The sequence below is a fragment of the Ochlerotatus camptorhynchus genome, unplaced genomic scaffold (assembly GCF_037179485.1).
Source record: "Ochlerotatus camptorhynchus isolate MF236.1 unplaced genomic scaffold, CSIRO-AGI_Acam_v1.1 ptg000330l, whole genome shotgun sequence".
NCBI classification, from domain to species: Eukaryota; Metazoa; Arthropoda; class Insecta; order Diptera; family Culicidae; genus Ochlerotatus; species Ochlerotatus camptorhynchus.
Genome location: NW_027040818.1, coordinates 5,505,634 through 5,520,771, shown reverse-complemented (window position 1 = coordinate 5,520,771; position 15,138 = coordinate 5,505,634). Strand labels below are relative to the sequence as shown.

The following is a 15,138-nucleotide window of genomic DNA, read 5'->3' as shown; positions in this document are numbered from 1 at the left end:
TTGATGTTAAAAAACAAGGATTTCAGAAAATACTACAACCGTTGATTGCTGATCTGAGAAAACTGGAAGAGGGTGTTACGGTCTACTATAGTAACGAAAAATTTGTATTAAAATCTGTAGTTACAATGTTTTGTGGAGACACTCTTGCAGCACATGACGTATTTGGACTAAAGGGTGATACGGTCAAAATTTGGTCAATATCAACTTGACGTATTTCTTTCAATTTTGCATTTAAAAAACCTGAACACCCCTCATTTTGAAGGTGTGTGTGTGTAGAATGTTGCTCCTATTTTGATTTTGGAATTCACTCTTCAGTTGTCAAAATGCCGTCCAAGCAAGAAGAGCAGCGTATCAAAATTTTGCTCGCGCATCGCGAAAATCCGAGCTACTCGCACGCAAAGTTGGCAAAATCGCTAAAAGTTGCCAAATCAACCGTTACAAATGTAATTAAAGTGTTTGGGGAACGTTTGTCGACAGCCAGGAAGTCTGGATCGGGGGGAAATCGAAAACCGGAAGCCGCTGAGACGACAAAGAGAGTTGCCGGTAGTTTCAAGCGAAACCCTAACCTCTCTCTCCGAGATGCCGCAAATAAGCTGGGTGTATCGTCTACAACCGTGCATCGAGCCAAAAAACGAGCCGGACTATCGACTTACAAGAAGGTAGTGACTCCAAATCGCGATGATAAACAAAATACGACGGCCAAAGCGCGATCCCGGAGGCTGTACACGACGATGCTGACGAAGTTTGACTGCGTGGTAATAGACGACGAAACCTACGTCAAAGCCGACTACAAGCAGCTTCCGGGACAGGAGTTTTATACGGCAAAAGGAAGGGGAAAGGTAGCAGATGTTTTCAAGCACATGAAACTGTCAAAGTTCGCAAAGAAATATCTGGTTTGGCAAGCCATCTGTACCTGTGGCTTGAAAAGCAGCATTTTCATAGCTTCCGGGACTGTCAACCAAGAAATTTACGTGAAAGAGTGTTTGAATAAACGTCTGCTGCCTTTCCTGAAGAAACACGGTTGTTCCGTACTGTTTTGGCCGGATTTGGCATCTTGCCATGGAGTGGTACGTCACCAACAACGTGCAGGTGGTTCCCAAGGACAAGAACCCTCCCAACACGCCAGAGCTCCGCCCAATTGAGAAATACTGGGCTATTGTCAAGCGGAACCTAAAGAAGACCAAAAAAACTGCTAAGGGCGAGCAGCAGTTCAAGGCAAACTGGCTTTCTGCGGCGAAGAAGGTGGACAAGGTGGCTGTACAAAATCTGATGGCAGGGGTCAAGCGTAAGGCCCGGCAATTCGGATTTGGAAAAGCGGAAGCCTAACTGAATATTTTTCCTGAATTTTATACTAATTGAACTTGAAAAAGAAATTTAATTTGATTTTTTAAATAAACGATTTCACCGATTTACACGCGTTTTCCCTTGACCAAATTTTGACCGTATCACCCTTTACTTATACTGTGTATTCCTTTTGGTCGCCGTACAGCTGCAACAAAAAATATATTTCTAGACGATTTTACAACCGTGATTATTAAAAGTATAATTTTCGTTCATCACCGCTCTAGAGATTGTATTGCTTATTCACTGACGTCTATTTTTATTCAGAACGAGAAGAAATCGACGATCTAGAAACATTCCTACAGTTAGATGATAAAGATTTCATTAGATTAAACCTTACAACAAAGATGATTAAGCTGATTCAGCGATTACAACACGAATACCGAGAAGTTGCAGTAGAGTATATTGACGAAGAATTATTTCAAAATAAGGATCACGCTACACAATATGCCAGTTTTCAAGCTCCATCTGCTCCTGCTGACTCTGATAATCCATATCAAGGAATATGCCTTGATGAGGTAAGGTTTTGGATAAATTGTCTTAAAATATGCATTCTGTACTAACTAACGATACCATTTCAGATAATTGATATCGACTGCGTTCTCCAGATGACAGAAAATGGTCTTGCAATCATGGAGGTCCTTAAAGAACAGACCAAGCCTAAAGAGACGATGATTAAACAGATCTGTAACATACTTTGTGACTGTTTGAAAGCACTATACGGTTGGTAAGTAAAATTTTGATTGCTCATCTTTATATTGGTTATGTTGTGAAAGCAACAAGCCAACGATAACATCAAATCGCAAAATCAACTGACTTTCGATAACCAACACATCATATGTGACATCACTCTACGGCAAAAGGAACTATGCTATTAGCACGAAGTACTAACGCTGAGATTGGTGCTAGCCGTATTACATGCGTATATTTAGTGTTATCTTTTAGCTTGTTGTTTTCTCCATCAAACCGTAACTTATTATAAATTATTTTCATTTAAATAGCAAGTTGTGCATGCTGCTTTCATTTAAAAAAAATCAACAATTATCAATTGAGAATTCCAAGCAATTTTTATAAAAAAATCAAATAGCTGTGTCCCTGGTAGGGTCTTATCCTACACTGGCAGCTAACTCCTCTGACACTCCGCAGGTGAATAAGCATCTAAGTGGTGATTTAAGTAATGCCGTTTAACAATTGCATTTAAATTCCTTTCGTAGACTTTATGGTTCCATCCCCATGCCGGAGGTACAAATCGTCACGCAGGCCTGATGCATTACAGGATGGAGTACCTTGCTAGGACATCCGTTGACCGAGCATCAAAGCGTCATCCTCGCATAGTAAAATCTCAAGAAGCAGTTCATGAAAGCAATCTGGAGACCGAAATCAATTTGGTTGAAGCCGTAAGTATCTGTAATATAATTGCAAGATTAAATTTATGAAACTACTTTTTTAATTAGGAAGGTGAGCTACGATTCATTGTGCCAAACCAGCAGACAAAATCCCATGTGATCGATCTGTGGAACAAAACGTTTGAGAGACGACAGAAATACCGGTTCGAGGAAAACTTTTTTTTTCGTTTGCAAAAGATTGTCCTGTTATAACGGCCTACGATGGAGATTTGGTAAATGATCAAGTGTTTTTTGAAAATATTGTTCCGTTTAGACAAATATTACAACTTTGCAGATCCGTATTGATTTCCAAAAACTCAAACCGACAGCGAAACCGTTTATGGAAAACTGGAATACGGTGGAACCAAAAGTGATTATGAATAATTGTGAACTCTACATGCTGTTTTTTTTTAACGCTTTATTTGTTTCAAATTCAAAATAAATTACGTTTCATTTTTAACCTAGGTGCTCCAGTTACTACAGTATTACCAGCCTTAATTGTTATGATATATTTCTAAGTGTTTTTACATTGTTCCTGTCTTGGCAATTCAGTATTTTAAACAGGTTTTTTAAACCTGCATGTCAGTATAACAATTGATATCTTAAAACTAAACACTAAAACTAAATCTTATCTAAGTATAAAGGGAATTAATCGTTGCAATTGAGGATTGTAACGATTTTTGCCGGAAATTATTAATTATTTTGTTGGACATTTGTGCTAAAGTCTCAACATTCGAAATTCTATGTACTTCGGTAGTACTGTACCAGGGAGGCAACTTCAAAATCATATTCAGAACTTTGTTCTGAATCCTTTGAAGTGCTTTTTTCCTGGTAGTGCAACAACTAGACCATATTGACACAGCGTAAAGCATGGCCGGTCTAAAAACGTGTTTAAATATTAGAAGTTTATTCGTCAGGCAAAGTTTGGATTTTCTGTTTATAAGAGGATACAAACATTTTATTTATTTGTTACATTTGGCTTGAATGCCCTCAATGTGATCTTTACAAGTTAATTTTTGGTCAAGTATTAATCCAAGATACTTCACTTGGTTTGATCAGGAAATTGGAGCTCCGTTCATAGTGACTATGTGACTACTACTAGGTTTCAAAAAGGAAGCTCTAGGCTTATGTGGAAATATTATAAGTTGAGTTTTGGAAGCGTTGGGAGAAATCTTCCATTTTTGTAAATAAGAAGAGAAAATGTCTAAAGAATGTTGCTCCTATTTTGATTTTGGAATTCACTCTTCAGTTGTCAAAATGCCGTCCAAGCAAGAAGAGCAGCGTATCAAAATTTTGCTCGCGCATCGCGAAAATCCGAGCTACTCGCACGCAAAGTTGGCAAAATCGCTAAAAGTTGCCAAATCAACCGTTACAAATGTAATTAAAGTGTTTGGGGAACGTTTGTCGACAGCCAGGAAGTCTGGATCGGGGGGAAATCGAAAACCGGAAGCCGCTGAGACGACAAAGAGAGTTGCCGGTAGTTTCAAGCGAAACCCTAACCTCTCTCTCCGAGATGCCGCAAATAAGCTGGGTGTATCGTCTACAACCGTGCATCGAGCCAAAAAACGAGCCGGACTATCGACTTACAAGAAGGTAGTGACTCCAAATCGCGATGATAAACAAAATACGACGGCCAAAGCGCGATCCCGGAGGCTGTACACGACGATGCTGACGAAGTTTGACTGCGTGGTAATAGACGACGAAACCTACGTTAAAGCCGACTACAAGCAGCTTCCGGGACAGGAGTTTTATACGGCAAAAGGAAGGGGAAAGGTAGCAGATGTTTTCAAGCACATGAAACTGTCAAAGTTCGCAAAGAAATATCTGGTTTGGCAAGCCATCTGTACCTGTGGCTTGAAAAGCAGCATTTTCATAGCTTCCGGGACTGTCAACCAAGAAATTTACGTGAAAGAGTGTTTGAATAAACGTCTGCTGCCTTTCCTGAAGAAACACGGTTGTTCCGTACTGTTTTGGCCGGATTTGGCATCTTGCCATGGAGTGGTACGTCACCAACAACGTGCAGGTGGTTCCCAAGGACAAGAACCCTCCCAACACGCCAGAGCTCCGCCCAATTGAGAAATACTGGGCTATTGTCAAGCGGAACCTAAAGAAGACCAAAAAAACTGCTAAGGGCGAGCAGCAGTTCAAGGCAAACTGGCTTTCTGCGGCGAAGAAGGTGGACAAGGTGGCTGTACAAAATCTGATGGCAGGGGTCAAGCGTAAGGCCCGGCAATTCGGATTTGGAAAAGCGGAAGCCTAACTGAATATTTTTCCTGAATTTTATACTAATTGAACTTGAAAAAGAAATTTAATTTGATTTTTTAAATAAACGATTTCACCGATTTACACGCGTTTTCCCTTGACCAAATTTTGACCGTATCACCCTTTACTTATACTGTGTATTCCTTTTGGTCGCCGTACAGCTGCAACAAAAAATATATTTCTAGACGATTTTACAACCGTGATTATTAAAAGTATAATTTTCGTTCATCACCGCTCTAGAGATTGTATTGCTTATTCACTGACGTCTATTTTTATTCAGAACGAGAAGAAATCGACGATCTAGAAACATTCCTACAGTTAGATGATAAAGATTTCATTAGATTAAACCTTACAACAAAGATGATTAAGCTGATTCAGCGATTACAACACGAATACCGAGAAGTTGCAGTAGAGTATATTGACGAAGAATTATTTCAAAATAAGGATCACGCTACACAATATGCCAGTTTTCAAGCTCCATCTGCTCCTGCTGACTCTGATAATCCATATCAAGGAATATGCCTTGATGAGGTAAGGTTTTGGATAAATTGTCTTAAAATATGCATTCTGTACTAACTAACGATACCATTTCAGATAATTGATATCGACTGCGTTCTCCAGATGACAGAAAATGGTCTTGCAATCATGGAGGTCCTTAAAGAACAGACCAAGCCTAAAGAGACGATGATTAAACAGATCTGTAACATACTTTGTGACTGTTTGAAAGCACTATACGGTTGGTAAGTAAAATTTTGATTGCTCATCTTTATATTGGTTATGTTGTGAAAGCAACAAGCCAACGATAACATCAAATCGCAAAATCAACTGACTTTCGATAACCAACACATCATATGTGACATCACTCTACGGCAAAAGGAACTATGCTATTAGCACGAAGTACTAACGCTGAGATTGGTGCTAGCCGTATTACATGCGTATATTTAGTGTTATCTTTTAGCTTGTTGTTTTCTCCATCAAACCGTAACTTATTATAAATTATTTTCATTTAAATAGCAAGTTGTGCATGCTGCTTTCATTTAAAAAAAATCAACAATTATCAATTGAGAATTCCAAGCAATTTTTATAAAAAAATCAAATAGCTGTGTCCCTGGTAGGGTCTTATCGTACACTGGCAGCTAACTCCTCTGACACTCCGCAGGTGAATAAGCATCTAAGTGGTGATTTAAGTAATGCCGTTTAACAATTGCATTTAAATTCCTTTCGTAGACTTTATGGTTCCATCCCCATGCCGGAGGTACAAATCGTCACGCAGGCCTGATGCATTACAGGATGGAGTACCTTGCTAGGACATCCGTTGACCGAGCATCAAAGCGTCATCCTCGCATAGTAAAATCTCAAGAAGCAGTTCATGAAAGCAATCTGGAGACCGAAATCAATTTGGTTGAAGCCGTAAGTATCTGTAATATAATTGCAAGATTAAATTTATGAAACTACTTTTTTAATTAGGAAGGTGAGCTACGATTCATTGTGCCAAACCAGCAGACAAAATCCCATGTGATCGATCTGTGGAACAAAACGTTTGAGAGACGACAGAAATACCGGTTCGAGGAAAACTTTTTTTTTCGTTTGCAAAAGATTGTCCTGTTATAACGGCCTACGATGGAGATTTGGTAAATGATCAAGTGTTTTTTGAAAATATTGTTCCGTTTAGACAAATATTACAACTTTGCAGATCCGTATTGATTTCCAAAAACTCAAACCGACAGCGAAACCGTTTATGGAAAACTGGAATACGGTGGAACCAAAAGTGATTATGAATAATTGTGAACTCTACATGCTGTTTTTTTTTAACGCTTTATTTGTTTCAAATTCAAAATAAATTACGTTTCATTTTTAACCTAGGTGCTCCAGTTACTACAGTATTACCAGCCTTAATTGTTATGATATATTTCTAAGTGTTTTTACATTGTTCCTGTCTTGGCAATTCAGTATTTTAAACAGGTTTTTTAAACCTGCATGTCAGTATAACAATTGATATCTTAAAACTAAACACTAAAACTAAATCTTATCTAAGTATAAAGGGAATTAATCGTTGCAATTGAGGATTGTAACGATTTTTGCCGGAAATTATTAATTATTTTGTTGGACATTTGTGCTAAAGTCTCAACATTCGAAATTCTATGTACTTCGGTAGTACTGTACCAGGGAGGCAACTTCAAAATCATATTCAGAACTTTGTTCTGAATCCTTTGAAGTGCTTTTTTCCTGGTAGTGCAACAACTAGACCATATTGACACAGCGTAAAGCATGGCCGGTCTAAAAACGTGTTTAAATATTAGAAGTTTATTCGTCAGGCAAAGTTTGGATTTTCTGTTTATAAGAGGATACAAACATTTTATTTATTTGTTACATTTGGCTTGAATGCCCTCAATGTGATCTTTACAAGTTAATTTTTGGTCAAGTATTAATCCAAGATACTTCACTTGGTTTGATCAGGAAATTGGAGCTCCGTTCATAGTGACTATGTGACTACTACTAGGTTTCAAAAAGGAAGCTCTAGGCTTATGTGGAAATATTATAAGTTGAGTTTTGGAAGCGTTGGGAGAAATCTTCCATTTTTGTAAATAAGAAGAGAAAATGTCTAAACTTTTCTGCAGTCTGCTGCAAATAACACGAAGACTTCTTCCTTTAGCGGAAATGCCTGTGTCATCAGCGAACAAAGATTTGTGGCAACCCTGAGGCAAATCAGGGAGGTCCAAAGTGAAAATGTTATACAATATAGGCCCAAGAATGCTACCCTGAGGAACTCCTGCTCTAACAGGTAGTCGATTGGATTTGGAATTTTGGTAATTTACCTGCAGAGTTCTGTCAGTTAAATAATTCTGAACTAATTTCATAATGTAAAGTGGAAAATTAAACTTTTTCAATTTAGCAATCAAACCTTCATGCCAAACACTGTCGAATGCTTTTTCTATGTCTAGAAGAGCAACTCCAGTTGAGTGGCCTTCAGATTTGTTTGAACGAATTAAATTGGTAACTCTTAAGAGTTGATGAGTAGTTGAATGCCCATGGTGAAATCCAAACTGCTCATCTGCAAAAAATTTAGTTCGTATTGATGTGAAGCATCATTCTATTCAAAGTTATCTTTTCAAAAAGTTTACTTATTGAAGAAAGCAAACTTATTGGACGGTAGCTAGAAGCTTCAGCTGGATTTTTATCTGGCTTCAAAATTGGGACAACTTTTGCATTTTTCCATTTATCAGGAAAGTATACCTAATGGAAACATATGTTAAATAATTTTACCAAGAAAGATAAGGAACTCTCTGATGAGGATATAGAAAATTCCATCATCACCTGGAGCTTTCATATTACGAAACTTTTTAGTTATAGATCGTACTTCGTCCAAATCAGTCCCCCAGGAATCATCAAAAATACTTTCTCGAGAGAAAATATTCAGATAATCCCGAGCAACCTGATTCTCAATAGGACTAGTAAGACCCAAACTGAAATTATGGGAACTCTCAAATTGCTTAGCAAGTTTCTGAGCTTTTTCCAAATTTGTGATCAAAATTTTACCACCTTCTTTAAGCGCTGGAATTGGCTTTTGAGGTTTTTTCAAAAATTTTGTGAGTTTCCAAAAGGGTTTGGAACTCAGGTCTAATTTAGAAACATTATTTTCCAAACTTTTATTCCTCAGGGCAGAGAATCGCTTTTTAATTTGTTTTTGCAAATCCCGCCAGATAACTTTCATGGCAGGATCGCGTGTTCTTTGATATTGTCTCCTACGGACATTTTTAAGACGGATCAAGAGCTGAAGATCGTCGTCTATTATAATTGAATCGAATTTAACCTCGCATTTTGGAACTGAGGCAGCTCTTGCTTCAACTATAGAAGTAGTCAGAGATTCAAGAGCATAATTAATTTCATCTTTGGTTTGCAAAGGAATGTTTGGATCGAAGTTATATTCCATAAATGTTCGATATTGCTCCCAATCAGCTCTATGGTAATTGAAAATAGAGCTGTTGGGATTACAAATTATTTCTTGGGATATTTCAAAAGTTACTGGAAGGTGATCAGAACCGAAGTCAGCATGGGTAACCAATTGGCTACAAAGTTGACATGAATCAGTTAAGACCAAATCAATAGTTGAGGGATTTCTTGCAGAAGAAAAGCATGTTGGGCTGTTTGGATATTGAATAGTGTAATAACCTGCAGAACAATCATCAAACAGAATATTACTATTGGAATTGCTTTGAGCATTATTCCATGAGCGATGTTTTGCATTAAAATCACCAATAATGAAGAATTTAGGCCTATGACGGGTAAGTTTCTGAAGGTCACCCTTGAGAAAATTCTTTTGCTGCCCTACGCATTGGAATGGCAAATAGGCAGCTATAAACGTAAGTTGTCCAAATTTTGTTTCAACAGAAACTCCCAAAGTTTCAAAAACTTTGGTTTCAAATGAAGAAAAAATTTTATGTTTGATTCGTCTATGAACAATGATGGCAACGCCACCACAGGGTCCATCAAGACGATCATTTCTATAAATTAAATAATTTGATTCCTTCTTAACCTTATGGTCAGGTTTAAGGAACGTTTCAGTTATAACGACAATATGCACGTTATGAACTCTCAAAAAGTTAAATAGCTCGTCTTCATTATCTTTAAGAGATCGAGCATTCCAATTTAAAATGTTTAAAGCTTTAAAATCCATTACTGAATTTTAAAGTCATGACAATATTATTAGCAAATTTTACTCCAGTTTGAATAGCATCAAACATGGGATTAGATTTAAGCATATCAGAAATCATGTCAATAATGCTTCCTAAGTCAAAATTGTCAAAATTTCCGTTAGAACGTTGGTTAGTATTTTGATTTCTACCCGCTGCAATAGCAGCATAGAGTAAAATCACACGTTTATTGCTAACTGTGTACTATCATGTTAGAAAAACTTTACGCTACCTGTTGGTGGTGTTAGTTTGCGTTGGCGAGTTTAGAGTTTGGAGAAATTGAGATTTGAATCTTTGTTTAAAAAGCAGACTCGTTTTTGAAAATCCATCCTTGAATTGATGTACTGCGCTCAATAAATTAGAAGGTAGCTTCTGTTTTAACCAAAAAATGGCTGTCAAAGCATACTATACAATAGGTCAAAACAACGCATACAGATGTATTACCACAACCGTATTTCATGATACATAAACCTTTAAACGAGACAAAGCTACAACGTGTATCATTTTTAGCCGATTTCACGTCCCATTCGCTTGAACAGTCAAATTCTGTGCACCGTATGCTTAGAGATTATCAGCAAGTCAGTCGCAGGCTGAGGATTGAGAAATGGGAAAAAAAGGCACAGATATGTACGCCATTTTTATTCGTTTTCACTGACGGTTAGAGTAAACAAATGTCGTTTATTTTGATTGACACTTTAGTGTTGTTTTAATTTCGCTTCTTCGTCTTCGGAAATTATGGCTTTTCGGGAACGTGTGGTCTATTAGCGCTACCGTATTGTTGCCGAGTGACTGTTTCTTTGGGTGTGTATCGTTTGTCGTTCGGCATGTGACAACTAATTCGCTAAATGGCATTTAACCAGTGCAGTAAACGTCAAATCGCTATCAATTAGTGGCAAAATGAGTTAGAGAGCAAAGTGTGTGTATAATGAAAAGTAATGTTTAACAAACAATTTCAAAACATCATAAAAGCTGTCATCGGAGACGTGTTATTGTTCTCAGCAGCGGGTCATAAAAATCGATTGCGCGCATGATTGCTTTGTTGCCATTCCGACAAAGAAGGGCGGCTCTTTGTGATTCGTTTTTTTTTTGTTGAGCTGACCGGTGTGTATGCGTGTGGTCATGTTCGGGATCGATTCTGGTCTTTTTTTACGCAATTTGCATGAGAAAATGTGTGTTTATTTATGCATTACTTTTTATAACCTTCATTACATCAGATCGCAATTGTTTTATTTTGATTTCTTCGATCGATAGTGTACCGATGAGGGGTAAAATAAAACAGATAAATTTTGTCGGTGTTTTAATTTTGTTTGCATTCGGGAATTGTGTGGAACATTGTATTGAATGCGTTCCATGCAAGAACCGTTAGAAGTATCGCCTACCGCGATGGAACTTTTAATTTTAGTCAACAAATGTTTCGTGTATGGGATAAAAATTTCACTTAACCTATGCCACGTATGTGTAATTGAAACCGATATTCTCCAAAGTAAAGGTAGTAGACATTTGGGCGGCCTGTTTCCCATCCACGATCGCTCTGCGTGCATTATGTCTATATAGTAACGGAAGGAATGACAGCCGAGTGTCAAAGGTGGAAAATGCATTTTCCTACATGACGTGATGCATTAATTCGTGGCAACTCTGCGGTAGGTTCGCTCAAACAGCCTCCTCAGCTATCCCATATAGATGAAGATTTCATTCTTCGACATTGGACTGATAGAAAACGGACAAATAGAAGCATTGGAAAAATGTTGGACTTTTCTCAGAATTGCAGGATACTCTCAATCAGCGTCAGCTGTCAAATGTGCGAGCAGAAAATGGATTCTTTTGTCGTTTTCGTCGCCTACCCCGTCTTGATGCGTGCCTAGCCCATTATCTGAATCAGAGAAAATATAACTCTTTCACTGGGTTATTTTTTTGCCTATCATTCTTTTGGTTCCCGCACTACTGTAACACATTCCCAGTCTGTGGTGTTTGCGCTAATGTAAACACATGTCAGCGCGTCAAAATGCGTCCGAAATGCGAGACGGAAACAAGACTGAAAGAGAATAGTTTGCCCTGAAAAAAAAAATGTCAGAAAATATCAAATTAGTCGCATTGGAAAACCGTTTCCGCGGATGGATCAATTAGGCGGGGTGTCATCCCTGGCTTATAAGGGACTGTTTATTAACTATGAAGACAGTTTTTTGGGATTCTAGCCCGCGTAGACAAATGTTCAAATACAAATTTTTAAAATTTGTGATCGATATTTTTACCGAAATCTCAACAGCGCACAGTGGCGGGCCTCCATACAAAAGTCGAACAAAACCTAAAATGTTTCAGAATCTGACTGAACATCACATATTCAGGGATTCTGATCACATTTTTAACGTTGGAAGTCCTTAAAAAATGTGAACTAATCTCTCTAAAGTGTGATCTTATCTTTCTGATACTTATGAACTCATTGACTTTAGTTTACAAATAAATGTAACAAATGAATGATGTAAGATCTTGTTCTGAATACAAAAAATTAGTCATACAAAATTTCAGTAGGATAATTTTCAAGCCACAACCAAAAAATAAAATTCTTGTTTTACTAAAACACAAATATCTCCGGCTGTTAAGAATCTAAATCAATTATTTTAACGCCCAATTAAAGGTGAGAAATTTTTCTTTCGATCAGCTGAAAATTTATCCGTGATATATAAGTGGTATTGTTGGGCAACAAAGTGGTGAATGGACAACCTGGAAGGAGCGGAATACCTAGGCCTGGTCCTCACAAGTTCCTATACCTCACGCCTCCCCGAGTCATATGATATCAAAAGACTACCAGCTGAAACATAGACACAGCTGGGTGGCCTGGGCAATGTTGCCAGTCTGGCAATAGGAAAGTGAACGCGTTCTTGGTTGGTAGCCGATCAACGCGAGGATGTACAAGCTGAGGATTAAGGGCCGTTTCTTCAACTACAAGGAAGACCCGACGACGAGAAAGAAGCGTTTTATGCGCAGCTGGAGCAGGTGTACGACGGCTGTTCGCAACGGGACTCCAAAATCGTAATCGGCTAAATGAACGCTCAGGTAGGACGGGAGGCAATTTACAGACCTGCAACGGCCAACGATGCGTGAACTTTACAGCCTCCCGGGGTATGGTAGTCCGAAGTGCATTTTTCTCTCGCAAGAATATCCACAAAGCCACCTGGAGATCATCGACCACGTTCTAATCGACGGGAAATTCTTCTCCGACAGTATCAACATCCGCACGTATAAAACAAAGATTCGGACCACTACTTAGTTGCAGATGCATAACACCCGTCGAAGTCGAACGCAGCGACTTAACATTGAGCAATTACGGGACACCGGAGCTGCCCGTTCCGACATAGGTAGTACTGCTGCAGCGGCATTAGGTACTGCGATCCCGGACCGAAGAAATGACTGGTTTGACGGCGAATGCAAACTGTTAGTAGAGGAGAAGAATGCAGCACGGGCGAGAATGCTGCAACACCGCACGAGATTGAATGTGGAGCGATGCTGACAAGAGACAAAACTCGGTTTTCCGAGTGAAGAAGCGTCAGCAGGAGGACCGAGATCGTGAGGCGATGGAAAATCTGTACCGCGTGAACGGCACACGGAAGTTCTACGAGAAGCTAAATAGTTCGCACAAAGGCTACGTGCCGCAGGCAGTGATGCCACATATACAGATTTATCTGTAATCATACAGATTTTTGTCAATATTTTGATACAGATATCTGTGTATACAGATTACAGATTTTTCGAATATATACAGATTTTTCAAAAATTTACTGATTTTTCTGATTTTTCAAATAATATACTATTTTTATATTTTTTAATTTCGAATAATGTTCTTTTCTTTATTTTGAACAGCTTGAATTTAATCTTAGCATCAAACCCAAATCGTCTTTTTCACTAAATATATTAATATTGTTTTAGCTTCGAATGGACTTCGAACCTTTTGAATGGACTTCTGATGTTCAGATGCTCTGATTTCTAGTTGTAAGTAATAGTAGTTTCCCTTTCTATTTGTCGAAGAGTCAGCTGGGTATATTGATATTTGATTAACAAAAATTCAGAAATAAAGAATATTGCAAGGGGCAATCAACTCTGCACACTGTGCCGAAACACAGCATGACACACTGTTCGGCACATTAAGGCACACTTTGACAAGTAGGACACAAACAATATAATATTAAACGGCATCACTGATGAGTGTTGACATTTTGCCAATCGTTTCCAAGGTTTACTACTCGGGTCAATACTTTGTTTACTCACAAATGAAGCTATTGAGAGAATGTCACACATAAAACTGGTGATATAAGGATTCAATCAAGAAGTTGTAAACCACAAACGGATACCCACCGGTGTTGGAGATCATTCGAAGAATTCTGTAAGTATTGTCGTGAATCTCTTCAAACCTAGCAAAGCTAAGTCCGTCTCTTCCGAATCACAGCAAAAATCACAGCGGATCGTGTTTTCATCTGGACCAGCTTCTATCAGGGCCTCACTTCAGTTGAGTTCATCTATGTACATCATGGCTGGTCCAGAGCGTCTTGTCGATACTGCAGTCATCTAGAGACGATTCGTTTTCGATCGGAGATGAAATCATTCTGAAAAATGCCCGATGGTTGCCTTTGATGATAAATTCGAATGGCCACACCAACAATTTTATCATTATCAAGCAAATGGATCACAACTATACAATTGGGATGGCAGAACACCTACACTATGCTGTTATTCGTACGAAAAGAAGAGTAGCATGCATCCTGCGAAGATCGGATTTAATTGTGGAACGATGAACATCGAGCATCTATAGCTTGATGAATCTTCATATTCAGTATTGGAAAAGTTCACCAAAACGCACTAGGACTTTTTCGTGAAATATCGTGAAATTTTTCCAGTGCTCACATTCTAGCCCACATGCTGTCTCCACTGGAGGTTTTATTCCAGAACATTTATTTTTTAACATAACATTTGATACTGTCGTGTGTATCCAATCTCGAAGCGTACAACGAAGTATCAGAGCATCTTCTGCGAGAGTTGAGGTAAATCAACAATTTTGTTATGCATAATGAACAATAAAGAAGAAAACATGCTTATCATAGGGGGCGGCCAGATTTGGCTCCCGGTCTTGCCGAGTATCTTCGGGACGGAAATTTTCAGATTTTCTCCTGCGTTTTTCCTCGGATATTCTTGTCAGTCATTAGTCTTAATTGGTGTGGACTTTGATAGGACAACCACAGGACTTTATAGCGATGTCCATAGAATATTGAAAGGTTTATCTGTAATGCTATATGCTCTTGAATCACGAATCGCCCACGTTTGTCATCTGTGTGTAGTTGACTGGAGTGGGCAGAATCTTCTCGAGTTCTATACAGATCTACACGCGCCTGATAAAGCGCTTACGTTGAAGTCTGCGGTGGCTGAGAATCCCATTTTCAAAGAATGACCGTCCTTCAGGGAAAGACATTATA

General features: G+C 38.5%; 1 pseudogene; it reads left to right on the top strand.

Moving 5' to 3' along the window:
- Nucleotides 1–1,973: 1,973 nt before the first annotated feature.
- The window catches only part of LOC135708500 (uncharacterized), a 29,086-nt pseudogene continuing 15,921 nt past the window's right edge, over nt 1,974–15,138 (top strand).